A 15,115-nucleotide genomic window follows, 5' to 3' on the forward strand; every position below is an offset into this window, starting at 1 on the left:
AAACGTCAATATACTGACATGCATTGAGGCTTTTCTTTAGTCAAGGTACCCTTTGAAGTCATGACACATTTGTGAAAGTAGCATTCCTTTCATTTGTACATCACTGAAGGCCTACTTACATGAGAAAAAGATAATCAACTTTTCTTTGAGCCAGCGCCCTGTCATCTAAACCGAATTAAATGGAAATTTGGTGTTTCAATAACATCAGGTTTTTCGGACTGTGGGCCACCAAAGAAAAATGGAAAAGTTTAAACGCAGCTCCTCAGTACTGATGGACGACTGCAATAAATACACTCATTTGAAATAATCGCCACCCTCCCGCTTGATGCCTCCCAACGCCTCATTGTACAGATACATTGATTGTGTGTCCTGCTCCTTATATTCATCCTAATGCTCTGACAATTATGCCATTTCATTTATTTTAACTTCCATGTCACGCCGAGAACACTTACAAAACTTTGTCCACGTTATAATGGAGAAGGTAAACTCTATTAGTTCTGTTTAAGAGTCAGAAAGAGCCTTGCCTGGAGACTGCCAACACGTTGCAATGGTTAAAAGATCAAGACATGAATGATTAGGAGATCTCTCTGAAAATACATCTTTTAAAGGGCCACTTGGGTTCGAATTTAAATTTGTACTTTGCCCAATCCTGGTCATTTCATGGTTCTCCTCAAACCCAACTGTAAAAATGATGAAAATGTTGGTGGTATTTGTGACATTCATAGTGTAGCTGGAAAATGAAGCTCCGAGTTGGTGGGCATGAAGCTGCATCTGCATATTGATTGTTATTTTGCCCAAAGGATTAGTTTCTTTTTCTGTTTGAAACAGCCGAGCCAGGGGGATAGAGGTGCCGGGGTTAGAGAAGGAGAGCTACAACGGCGGTGTTTTATTATGTATGCCTCATATCTCAGTTTACAACAAGAGCAGTCGGATAAAGACGGATAGATTGTCCTGTTTTTTGACCTTGTGGTTATTTTCTTCTAACTTGTTTTTTTTCTTCTTGTCTGCCTGTTTGGCAATTTCACAGCTCACCGAAAATAGGTGGGAGAGTTCCTCGGTACATACTTCGTGGTGCAGTTGTGGTTTCAAAACGTTCCCCTTTCCCATCGCCTCCTCACACCACACCTTAAAGCCTTATACGTGCTGCGGCAGGTGGTCTAGCCTTCCTCTAAAGAACACATTATCTCCTGGCCTGTGTTTTGTGCACGCCTGCTTCACTTCAATATATCTTCATTCGACATTTACGTGCAGGCTCAAAACGTGACGAGAATCCATGTTGGGTTAAGAGTGTCGGCTGCAAGATTACACTAATGGGTTTTATATAGAGAAGCGTCTTCTACAACTGTATGCAAGCTGTTATTGAGGCCATTATAGTTAACGAGCTCCATGTAGACAACAGTAACAGGTGTCTGTGTTCCTTTTTATAATTCATGGGATTACACCGAAATGGATAGACAAAAAGATGGTTGTGCAATGACTCATCCTCCTCCCACAGTGCACTGCTTCTTATGGATAGTGACATCCAGGGGACCCTGTTGGAATATTACATGGCTCCATGGAATATCATAAAATACCTACATTTCTCTTTTCCACACTCTTGACTACATCCTTGCGCTGTATCTTCATCCCTGACAGCTGGTTGGTTGTGCAACACCTGCACGTCATCTTCTGCCGGCCAACAAGTTGCCTAAAAGTGCTGTTGCATTCGCTGCATAATTTAATAGAAAAACAGACGTGATTTCCAAAATAATTTCGGACATCTTGACACAAAACTCTAAGATTCAACTTCTGAAGCTTTCAACCACATAATTTGGCTTTCCTGAGCAGATGGAGTTGTTCAATAGTCATGGAGACGAGAGTTGAGTGGAGAAGAATTTCCCCACGGAGATAAATTAGTGTACATTTCTTTTCTTTCATTTCTAATGCTGGGGAAGGCCGTACAATGTGGTCAGAAACAGTGGAAGAAAGTTGGACCTTTTCTTGTTTTATTTATCGAGCTGTCTATCAGGTCGAGAATGAAGCTTCAGATGTCGTTACATTTCTCGTCGTGTCTGTAATTGGTTTGGTAAAAGCTCATATCAGGTAGCCTATATAACAAGACGAGATATACTTTTTCTTTTTCCAAAACACAACTAAGTGGGTCTCTTCTAAATTGCGTATATTATATGGTCGCCGCTGACTGTAAGTTAGTGACTTTTAAATGTTACAAATGGCAGTTGAAAAAAATATAGAAATCCATTTCATTTGACCACTTTACAAAGTTGTAGCCTTACATGAGGTCCTTGTTATAAGTGCAATGTACCTAAATCAACCCTACAAGCTATTCTATTTTTTGCATGCTATCGCTGTACAAAGGCTCTGGTCAGGACATTTCAATAAAACTATTGGCCATACCCAACATCATGACCTTTCATTTCACAGTATCCAGTCTGTTTCCATCTGCAGGCCCTCTTCTTACGGGCTTCAATAAAAATTATCGATGTATGCTTCCAGTAAAAGGTAACACGTTTTGCAGCCAAACTTGGAGAGTGCAATTTAAAAGTTAGAGTTGAACTTTTAGTCAATTTAATAGCCTTGCAGCGAAGGATCACAAAAGGTTTTGAAACTTCCATCTTTATCCTTATCTTCACTTCAAAGCTCCATTCGCTATCGAAGCCATTCATTTTTCTATCTGTGCTTCGACCTACAAAGCCATTTTGTTTGGTTGAAGGATGCATTGCCTCGCGATGCGCACATCATTCAAGGCAAGTGATAACAGTAATTGAAATTGCGCGCTTTTGCCCGGCACTCTCACGATAATTGACTCGCGACACCTCACAGCAAACACGGCTCACGCAATTCGCACCAGACGTCTTGGATCGCAGTTTCAAATCAATCTCATTTCAGTCAGTCGGACATCAAACCCGTTGAGTGTTTTATGTTTCCACTGACGGCACACAAAATCCTCTCCAAGGCTCTCTAGTGTTGAAAGAGATACACCCTTTGAACGGTGATATTCACTATGCATTGAGGAGCATTGAGTAGCTACAAAAAAAAAAAACATTTCTTTATTATTCATATTTATCCCAAAAAAGTCTTTATACTATAATGTGTATAGTGCAGAAACTTGACTCATACATGTTTATGGATGTTCAAATTGACCACAATGTTAATATATATATATATATATATATATATATTTTGTGTGTGTTTATATATTCACAAGTTACTTTTTCAACTCACTTACATTTGAAGTTTGAGATTAAAGAGTTACTTGTGGCACTAAGAATTAAGTTGAGTGTTTCTCCACATCTCAGTAAGAGAGCGTTAAACCGTTTAAAATGTTTTACAGTCTGATTCAAATTGACACAGCTAATGGTTGGTGAGAACGCCACATTAGGAGAGTTTATAGATGCGTTAACTAAAGTGCTATTTATTATTTCTTGTTTTATCACAGGTTCCCCCGATGAAGCAGAGTTAATTTGACTCTTTCCTGATAAACGCTGGAAGCACTTCTAGTAAATCTTGTTAAATTGCAAGTTGTTGGTTTGCTCTTCCTTTTGTTCATTTTGATTGTGTTTACGACCACGAATCTGGTTCTCGTACGTTGACGTTTCTGCTCGTGTGACCTTTGTTGAACTAATCCATTGTTACAACAACATGTTGAACAGGTTATTTAAAGCTTGATCGATGCTCAAAAGGCATTTAAAAAATAATCTTTTGAATCTGGATTCACATTTTGGTTCACAGTCAGTGTTCATTAAAAGTCAAACTGGTGAGGATCAAACTTCAGCCCTGTGTCTGACCTGCAGTTCAGTGGCGAGTGTGTCTCTCACATAGCAATGTGTTGCTCCCAAAGAATGACTGCTCATCCACTTGCAATGTTATTGAGCTAAATCCACCTCGTTGTCAATGTTACTCTGTGTGGCCGCTACCTGTGGGATGTAGAGACGCTGCTCGTTTTCGCTCAACGGTAATACGCCTTCCTCTGACATTAGTGGAGGTGCTCTTTAATACCAGCTAAAGCTAAAGTAAAAAACAACGCCATTATTAGACCCTCAGACCCAGAAGAGCACTGTTCTGTCCACCCTATCGTTAGTCCTCTGAGTCACTAGTCTTGTGAGTCACTAGTCCTGTGAGTCACTAGTCCTGTGTCCATGCTGTGGATGGGTGAATAATCCTCACAATCAGACTGTAACAAATGAACTCTCAGATGCTCTACTGTCGAAGTTAAAGGGACAGTGCATAGTATTTGTACCTTTCCACTCATTGCTCCCTTTCCGAGAATGCAGTAACGTGAGCCAGCGAAGGCAAAACCGTGGTAACGGCGTTCGCCTTGCTCGGAGGCCCTCTTTACCATAATATCACTTTATTTATGATAATACATCAGCTTTCAGCTAATGTTAAACAAGAAAGGCCCTCTCTAGAGCTATTGTTTGGTTTGTCTGCTCGAAAAACATACAAAAACATAACTATTCTTAGATTCAGGTGATTATAATGAAAAATGTATTTCCTTTCTGCCAAAAGACCCTTCAAAATGCTACATCCGGCCCTTTAAGAGTCCATTTAACAATCATATGGATCATGAATCATATCATTGAATTAAATTCTAACTCTTAGGAAATTCAGGCTTTAGGTGTTACTGATTTCCCAGAAAAAAGTAATTTCACCACAAAACTGTCATGTAAATACTGTTAATGTACCAGTACTTGCTGAAAGCACAGTGATCTCTCCTGTGACCTTTAGTTGAGGACTTCACACAGTGTTGGGGAGTAAAATCTATAAACTTGAACAAAAATGGCATGATAAAAAAAAAAAAAATCGTAGAGTTGTACATATGATGATATATTTTTGCAGAAAAAGTGCATTTGATCCTGTTTGATGTGTGTATTGACCTTCAGTGTCCTTTACTGGTCGTTTTTAGACACACACACACACACACACACACACTCACACTCTCTGTGTGTTGCTGGAGAGAACTGCTGATCTTCTGCATGAGCAGAGATGGTTATGCAACGGTCTCACCACAGCAGGTGCGACAGTGGCGTGTTGTGAGAAGTGAGGAGGGAGAGGCGGACAGCCAGAGCTATTTTTAAAGCCACTATCGGAGCCATCGGGAGAGGCTGGCTCGGATGCAGCATTATTCAGCGGGCCTGCGGACTTCTAGGAGGGTTCTTTAAGTTTTCCTTTCACCGCTGTGGTTTTCATTTGTGAGCTTGGCTGATGAAAATAAAATGCATATAGATGAATATTTGAAAAGTACTGTACTGTAGTGCGATGAAAATGGACTCGCAGGGCCAGATCCATCAGGAACGAATCACTTCAAAGATTTAAGTGGTGCTCTGCAGAGAAGGACAAGATAATACTGACTATAATATTGGGACGCAGACATTCTTCTTTTTTTTTAAGATGCCACATAACAGATACTCTGGGACCATTTGTTCCAGACATACCGTCTCCCCGGCAGGATCATTTGGTGCATTAAGACTATCAAGCATCTGTACGTGCTGCATGTATCCATCCTCTCTCGCCACAGCCAAAAGCGAATCAAGCATCTCACTGAGTTATGAGAATTAAACTTTCCTTTTGTAGAACAGAGCGACTGATTTACTCCTGTATCCGCGTGAAGAGCCAGCAGCGGCTCTGAGCACCCAGCATAAAATATCAAGATCAGTTCCTCAGTGGGTGCAGCTACGCACCATTGGTTCCTCTGAGCCCAGCTTTGGTTAATCTAACCTTGGTAACCTCATGCACTGCGAGCGAGCACCTATGGCTAAGGACCCACTGCGTACTACTTACTACACCCAGCATTGAATTCAATTAACTGCCCAACTGGAACATGTGTGTTTGGGGAAATCAAGCATATAGAACAAGAAGGCACAGAAACACGGCATCACTAAAGATGATGTGCTCGTGCACATTTTTTACGTTTTCCTGAAGCAAAGCAGAGGGCCGGGTAAATGTTTTGCAGCGTTAAGGGCATACGCTTATATTGTGAAAAGCCAGAGAACAACATAATAGAGTTCAATATGAGAATGAAAATACCTGCTCTACGTGTTGTTCAACAAACAGCAGAATAAGAGATTAAAACAAAAGTGTGCCGAGTCAGTGCCTCTAGGCAGCAATATGTTCGGTTTAATAAGATTGTTGTATCTCATTTGGATATTAAGCATCCAGGAACATTGCCAAACAAAAAGAGAACATTTGGAGTAACACAAATGAATCACCAGATGGGCCACAACAAGCTTCTTCCTAGATCTTCCTGAACAAAAGAGTGAGCATTTATACAGGACAGGGGCGAAGCCTGGACTGGAATCTAGTCGAATGTGTTGCTGATTTTCAGTTTTAAATGATTTTCCTAATGTGTATATGTGTAAGTTTAATTTTCAACAAAATAAAATGTTGTACCAGTAATACAATTTTTATTTGAGCTTCACCTTTTAAACATGTTAGAAAGTAGAGTTTGGACTGACGGATAAAAGCTGAGTGACTCTTAATGGTCCAGGTGGAAATGCATAACTCTCCACGGCTACACCCAAAATCCCAGCTGGGCGTGGTTTGGTTTGCGCTGTTGTGCTTCTGACCACACCCAGCTGTGATGCACTACGGTGTCACGCGGCACAGGTTGTTTTAAAAAGCATGTTGTCTCCATTAGTTGGCAGCCGAAGCCACATTATTAGACTGGGTGACATCACTCTTTACCAACTGGAGGTTGGGATGTACGAGGCCCAGATTAATGGAAAGTTATCGTATAACTCAATTAGGTCATATTACAGAATTTGTCAATTTGAGGTTGTGCATGGAGTTGGAGGAGATCCAGATGATTATGGAGTTGGTTTGAAGTTTTTATGTAAAAAGGAAAACACATTGACAAAGATCTGAGAGCTCTCTTGGATGATTTGCATGCCCTTTAAGGACTAAGCTCGTCAGTTCCTCTCTGCTGCATCTCAAGCAAGGTGCTGGGTTTCACTATCAGATCATGAGGTAAAAATATCACCTGTGCAACATCAGTCAAGTTTTATCAGGTGCTGCAGAACAGATCTTTTTATAGGAGAATGAAGCTTGTCAACAGATATGCATCTCCATCTTTGGAATTAATTTGTTTACAATTTGAGAAATCTGAATAATGAAAAGGCCCACAGCTTTTACTGCCAGCAGCTCCGCGCCTCACTGTACAGGAGAGGAATAATTTCTGATGAATTATCTGTTAACATGGATATATTTTCACCGTCAAATTAATCTGATCAAATTATTTTCAAAATTTTTGACCACTCAACACTCTCTTTACAAAAAGGAGTTAAATGCTCACATTTAAGACATCTGAACCAAAGAGTGTAATTTTTGATTTTAAAAACAAAACAAAAAACAAATGAATCGATTTTATAATAATAGTAGCCTATTCATTTTTCCGACAATCAGCTAATGGATTGATGGACTAATTGTTTCAGCTCCAGCCCACATTGCCTACTGCAGGCTTGGGGAGTCCTATGGATCCTCATTGCTACTGCAGACAGCTAAACACACAGAACAGCCCCAAAGCTATTAATTAAAAGACACACCTTTTTAGAGACAGTAAACAAGCTCAGTCCTGGCAGTTCAAGTGACGCACATTACCACTGCAGGAGACAGTCGAACACATCACTGGCTGCAGGAGCTTCCCTCTCACTTCCTGTGTCTGTCAGCAGGTTTTTTATCTTGTAGAGGAGTGGTAATGAAACGGGAGTGAAGTCGTTTAGAGAAAAGCTGTTGATGGTTACACTAAAAGCCGAGACTGCGACACGATTCCTTTGAGGGTTGCGCGACAGTCGCCACAAGCTGGGGAACGATTGTAAAAGATGCTCATGGTGAAATGCACTTGGGGAATGGAAACGCTTTTTCCTTTTTTTTCCTTTTTTTTCCTGCAGTCTTGTACCTGTTTTCCTCTCTTAAACCCTAGAGTTTTGGAAGGTCAACCAACTGAGGCCTTTTCCTTGTAACCTCATGGGATGATAATGCCTCCATTTCATCTGAACACTTCATAAAATCTCCCTCCCTCTTTCTTTTCAAAGTCTCTCCCTTCTTTCTTATCTGTCTTATTGCCCTCATGGTTGACCAAAAGAAAATCTCCCGCTGCCAGAGGAACCATCCTACCTCGTCCCAAAGCAATTACAAGCCTGGCTATTTCCTGCCCTCAGCTAAACATATTGCAGACTGATATTGCGTGACTTTCTTCTCCTACCTCTTCCACGCAAAGATAACGGTGAAAGGTACACTCACACTGCAGTGAAATTGTCTGGGGAACTTCTCAAAGACTTCGCCTCTGAAGTTAAGCCTTTGGAAAGCCTCCCTTTGATTGCAGTTTGAAATTAAGAGTCCTAACTGGCACTCTGTGGACAATAAGAAGAAAGTCAGACCGTGCTTGTAATGGGAAAGTTAAAAGGATCGCAGCCGAGACGTTAACCACTTTAGAACAAACCCTATGTTATATACATTTGCAGGTCATTTTGATGTCGTTGTGACGTTTGTATAAACTGAGTCGAGTCAGACATTATAACATTTATGAAAAACTTCCAAAAGTGCTCAAGTAACCCACATAAAGCCAGCAGCAGCATAGGGTTGAATAGACAGATGTACAAGATCACTGTAATACTCCATTTAATCATCTTTTATCCAGAAAAATTATAAAATCAGTAAATAATACACCACAATTTATTGTGAGTTTGACAATTTGACGTTGTAGAGTAGTTTTTTCTCCTTTCGAGACGTTCTACAATCACTTTTAATTTACTTCCCGTCATATCTCGACTGTTCGCGATCAAAAGGAGCATAAAATGTAGGCTGTATAGTGGTGCTTTGAGGTCTGAGCTCTGTGTGAATTGTCAAAAATTCTTAATGTTATCCTTAATTTTGTTATTGTCATCTATTTGAATGGAGCACACAATTCAAATGATTAAAAAAATTAAAGCTTTACATTTAACAAATTACATTATTATTATTATTATTATTATTATTACCCGGCTCTTCATTCATGCTGCCGAAATCAAATTCATGAGGTTCAGCTGACGTCACCTTTTTAATTAATTTTTTTTCTCAACTAAACTAAACAAACATCCTGTTTTTCTTGCTACCAGGTCTTATTGTTGAGGAAGACGGCTTTCCCCCAGTGGGGGTGGGACCGGGTCAACCGCTGTGCCAAGCCTGAGCGTATGAAAATGGAGGTGACAGGATGTTGATGAGGAGGCTCCAAGCGTTACCTCCAACCGCCGTGCCCCGGAGAGCCCCCCCTCTGCCAGCCGGTAATGAACCTGTGAGGCGCTCACCTGTCACCCAGTTGTCACCCAGTCTTTCTTTACCAACCCCACTTTCACCTGGGAGAGAAACGGAAACGGAGTGTTCAGTATTCAGTGTTAACCATCAGATGTGTTGTTTGTTTGCAGACCAACAATAACACATTTCGTATGCTACCGGAGTCGGTCTTGTGAAGCACGTGAATTGGAAATAACAGAAGGGAAATATGGAGTCAGCCACGAGTGCAACGCAGTTGAGTGAGTGAGAGGTGGAGTGAGAAAAGCAGTGGAGGGATACAGCTGAAAGGTAGGTGCAAACGGGCAAATATTCCAAGAAGCTGATAGTGGTAGATGAGGTGTGTGTGTGCGTGTGTGTGTGTGTGTGTGTGTGTGTGTGTGTGTGTGTGTGTGTGTGCGCGCGCTCTTCCGTGTCACCCCTCTTAAGCGCTTGTGCCCATCAGACTGGATCTCTCTCTCTCTCCCTCCTCAATCCCTCAAACTCACTGATGGAGAACACAACCACGATATGTAATGGAGGATTTTCACTCTCACTCCATATTTCTTTCATATCCATCGCTCTCTTTCTCATTCCACATTTTTGCGGAGCCAAAAAACCTTAAATAATGCCCATAGAGTAGCAAAGGAGTTATTTTGGGGTTCTTGAAGTAAAAGTCTTCATTACCTCGCATAGATAATGTGAGGTGACTGGAAGTTGGAGGTCGTCCAAGGCTCAGATGGACATGAAACTCTCCTGGTTGTATTCATCAGTGTAAAAGATGAGCAAATGTAGAAACAATCTGGTTTCTTTTAATAAATCATGTGTCTACAGGAATATAAGGAACAATATCAGGTATTCAAACAAGTCCTCCAAACGAAAAAATTTAATATTGTCTTTTTTTTTGTTCCATAATCTTTCTGAACACATAACGCCTTAATTGACCAATGAAATAATGTAGACTAGAGGAAGATGGGTCTCAGCCTTTCTGTTAAAAAAAAAAAATCCAAATCACCGTGGTTGAAATTCTGTTGAGCTAATGGTGAGCTGGAGCTAAAGATTAGGCTTCGTGGAAACCTCAGCAGCTCAACTTAATTACTTTTCAGTTTTTGGGTCAATTTATTTAATTTATTTCACAACATTGGTGGGATGTTTTGTTCCCAATTGCGATAATGAAGCATTCGGAATTTGCTGGAGCTCTTGTTTGCAGCTGTCAGCAGCGGTTGAGGCTCATGGGTATGGTCAGTCGAAGTGAAATAAAAAGTGCTTATACACATATACACATATATATATATATATATATATATATATATATATATATATATATATATATATATTCTATTTTTGTCTCTGACAGTTCAGTTATCTCTTGTTAAATGCTAAGTATATATCAAATAATACTCAGTTCCATGTATTTAAATGGATCTAAATTTAATGTGACACTTTTGGTAGTTAGCAGAGCAATATCATAGCGGAGGTATTCTTCTCTGTTACTCCCTGTGTCCATCTTGTAGATGAGGCCTCATTAAAGTGAATGGAGTAGAAATCACACTGACTGGGCCAGATAACTTCTGTTTTTCCACATTTCCCTCCTTCGTTGTTCTGTATTTTCCAACTCTAGCCTCATATTTGCTGTATTGATATCAACGTCTGCTTGAAGCCACATTATTCTATCAGCATGGTTGCTGCTGGCAGCACTTTCACCCACCGTGAAGCGATTGATGAAGGACAACTTTTGGCTCAGGTGGAAATATTTGCCTTCCCATAAAGCATTTTGACTTGACAGAGTAAAATGGAATATAAATTAACAAACACTCCGATATGGAAAATGTGACTGGTGAGGTGATTTAGTTTCGTCAGTCCAGCTCACAGCATTATATCTGTTATCGATCAACTCGGCTAATTGGAACATATTTTAATCAAAACATTATGCATCACTCAAAGGAAATCCACATGACAATAACATTTATGAAATACCACTGTGCTACGTTTGTGTCTTTCAGGGAGGTTGTGTCTCGTAAAAAGCGCAACACTGCGCTATGATTCCGGAAATGTTTTGACAAACCTCAAATTCAAGACTCGGCAATACAAAAGGGGGTTGTGTACTTAATCACCAGCAAACACAGACACATCTGTCGATGTGACATGGACCCCAGCTCAAGGCTGCAGTGTCTCCCCACGGCAATATGTGGCTCTAAGATGGAAAGCAATACATGCATTGGGAGTCGGGCCAGGAGGCCAGCTCGGTGGAAGCAAAGGTCGTTGTCCTTCAATAAATCAGTGAAGGCAATAGCGGGGATTATTGTATAGGCTGGCGGCCATAGAGGAGCTATTACTTATCTCCCCTGTCAGTGTATTGGGTCCAGTCATTGTGCTCAGGCCAGCAGTGGGTCACCTAGAGGGCCAATGAGAGCTCAGAAACATGCAATAAAAAACTGTCTCCCACATGTACCAAATGCACACCTGTGTGGAAGTACAAATAGGATACGTCTGTCTATCACCCCTGTGGATATTTGCTGTATTCAACGTGTGTGTGTGTGTGTGTGTGTGTGTGTGTCATGTCAGTTTGCTGCAGTTCCTCCTGACCTTATAAGGCCGCTGCTAATCTGCAGTCCGCCTGTAGTGTCATTACTGCTCTCCCAGCAGCTCATACCTTCACATAGCCGTCAATGGCTGTCTGGCAATAGCAGTAAGTGATTTGCAATCATAATGAAATCATGAGGCTGTATTGGTGTGATTACAATTTAATATTCCACTGCAGGACGAGGCTGCGAGTGGTTGTTTTAAACAATGTTGACAGTAGAAAAGCCCATAGAGGACGTTGCTGCACGTCTGACTGGATTGAAGAAAAGGACATTAATGAAGGGACAGACGTAGTGTCGAGGGGGGTTTTAACCTACAAGAGGGGCAGTTGTTGTCCAATATCTTGGCTCTCCATGCTCACGCCTCACTCTGTGTCACTAAACTGTCCTTTTGTGAGCATCAGCAAGTCAAGGTCATTCCTGCTACATCAGAGTGTTTCAGGACCAATAAAACCAAAACACCCGAGTACTGAGAGGCAGAACATGATTTGTTTTCCACTTGCCGATTTTCAAGACCATTCAAAGCCCGCTTGGATACCACCAACAATATATAGCAATCGAACAGTACTCGGCTGATATGCTGCACGTGAGCCAACAATCGTCTAGTCAGTTTTCTTCTTTGGTGTGTTATTACGGATTGATTTACCTCCCGGACATCAGTTCAATATTACTTCTGATCTCCACAGACACGGTATTAAAGATGACTATTTCTATAATAGGAGTTGTTTCTCAAATGTGAGACTTTGCTGCTTTGTTATTATACATTGAATATGTTTTGTTTCAGACTGCTGATGAGACAAAAGACACAATTAGAAGGCATGACCTTGGACCTTGAGATCTTGTGATGGGTATCCGACATTTAAAACAAAACCAATAAATCAGTAATGGATTGTAATCCTTTGTTGGTGTGTTGTTGTTTTTTTAACAGAAATTACCTCCTTGCACTTTATGTTACTGTACAGGATTTATTTTATAGATTACATTGTTGGTTTATAAATTTGGGTGCTGGGAGTTGCCGAAACCACAGGCTCACCAACTAATTTGGAAACTTTCAGCAACTATCAATCACCCAGCAGAGTTACTGTCTGTCAATCCAACATATACATGTACCTTCAACAGTGTTGTACAGTGGCATCAAATCACCATACGGGACAATTTGTATTTCACATCTTAGCTGTCAGCTTCTGGATGGAGAAAATGCAAATTCTAAGACATAAATATAAACAAAAGAGTTCCTTTAACTGGTGTCGACACACAACATGTCTTGTATGACACGTCTGGTCTAATGCAGAATCAATCTTCCACAGAGAGCCAAAGTCTGCTGAAGATAACAACACAACAAAACTCTGCTGTAAGTGAAACAGATGGAGATTAAAGTAAATCAGATGAGGGACGAGAAGAAGGGGAGATGTTCACAAAGGACCTAGCCCAGAGACAACAGAGCTGGAAGACACTGGAGATTGAATACCAGCAAAAGGTGAACCAGGTGGAGGAGCAGATCCATCAGAGCCGCCCTGAAATCATGAAGCTCAGCAAAGAGAAGGAGGGTCTCTCTTTAAAAGCTCAACGAGGCCACAAACCAACCGAGTAGCAAGGAGCTGAACTCCTGCAGAGTGAGAGAAAGGACCTGACCTCCAAAGAACAGATCTGGAAGGCCAAAGGAAAAACTTGGCAGGCAAACAAAACTGTGAAAGAAGTTCAAGAAGGAGCTTTCTAAGAAAGAACCCTGAAAGATAGAAGTAACACAGATGGAGGAGTTCAGAAAGGACCTGGCCGAGAAAGAACAGAGGAGGGGGACACGCAGGTCAAAGAGACGGGGGACGAGAAGAACCAACTGAGGAGCTTTGTCTGAAAATGAGGAAGAGGAAAGGCTTTTTGGTTAGTAAGACCTTAAAGTAAAGACAGAGGCGCAGAAAATAAAATGTATTAGAAGGAGATGGAAAAAGTGGGAGGAAACTGAGATGATAATGAAAGAGGAGAAGGCTGAGATGCAATTTAAAAAAGGAAATAAGGAGAAACTGAAAAGAATGTTTTTTTTTTTTTTTTTTTGTTCAGCGCATGTTGGATAACAGCATCTCCCTCTCACCTCCCTCCCCTCTCTCGCCTACCTCAACCCTCCCACTCTCCACCCCTCCTTAATGTTCCTGACCCCCTTTTTTCTCGTTACTGACCCCCTTGATAACAAGTCCGGTCAGTAACATCCTTTTCTACTTTTTATTTTGTCTCACGCTGATGAAAAAGTATTTGGGGCAGTAATTCTTACAGTGGTCGCTGGTGAGAAAATCACAGACATATGAGCTCCGGACGAGATTAAAATAAATGTGATTCTGATATCAAACATTTCGAAAAAGCTTTCACAAATAGAACAGTTTTACGAAACAAGCTAAAGACTCTTGAGTTAAGTAGGCAGAGAGTTCCATAGTCAGGGCTATAATAATAGCAAAAGCCTGATCACCCTTTGTCACAAACCGTGACCTGGAAGTAACCAGCAGGGATCCATCTGTGGATCTTAATGGTCTAGATGGCACATACTAAGTCAATAAATCAGAAATGTATTTAGCAGCAAGGCAGTTTATTGCCTTAAAAGTGAGCAAATCAATAAAAATAAAAAGAACAGGGAGCCAGTGTAGAGAGGCAAGCAGTGGGCTGATGGGGTCATTCATGCCTCTTTGTCCTGTAATGAGTGGAGCAGCAGGGTTTTGTACCAACTGGAAATGGAGGGAGCACCGGCGAGTAAACTGTGTTACAATAATTAAGCCGAGAATAAATAAATGCATTTCCAACTTTTTGTAGCTCAGCATTCATGTATATTAATGTTTCAATTAGAACAATCCAGTGGTTTGTCCACCACAAATATTAAAATGCAGCACAAGCAGAAGCCAACAGAGTGGTGCAGCCTGCAAATTAGAGTTTTCTTTCTTGAGCTAAAATATACAAATGTATTTGTAAAAGTCAAGTTGAATTTTCTTTTTCTTAAAGGCTCAGTAATTTCCTAAAACAGTGTTTCATTGTAGTTTTTTATTAAACATACAATAGGAAATAGGGCATTTATTGGGAAATATTTTCAGTGGAGGATTAATCCGCATTTGGTGCTGAGGCAGCAAAACGGTGAATGTGAATTGGTGTAAAAATTAAAAAAAATCTTTTCTTTCTTTTTTCTTTGGCAGAGACAATGCACATTAATAAAACCTTCCTGTAAATGCACCAGAGTTGTTTTTCATCGGAAGTCTCTGTTTATGGTAATGAAGGAATATGTTACCCAGTGCAACAGTGTGCTTATTATAGTTATAGAT

This window comes from Cyclopterus lumpus, chromosome 1 (assembly GCF_009769545.1).
Source record: "Cyclopterus lumpus isolate fCycLum1 chromosome 1, fCycLum1.pri, whole genome shotgun sequence".
NCBI classification, from domain to species: domain Eukaryota; kingdom Metazoa; phylum Chordata; class Actinopteri; order Perciformes; family Cyclopteridae; genus Cyclopterus; species Cyclopterus lumpus.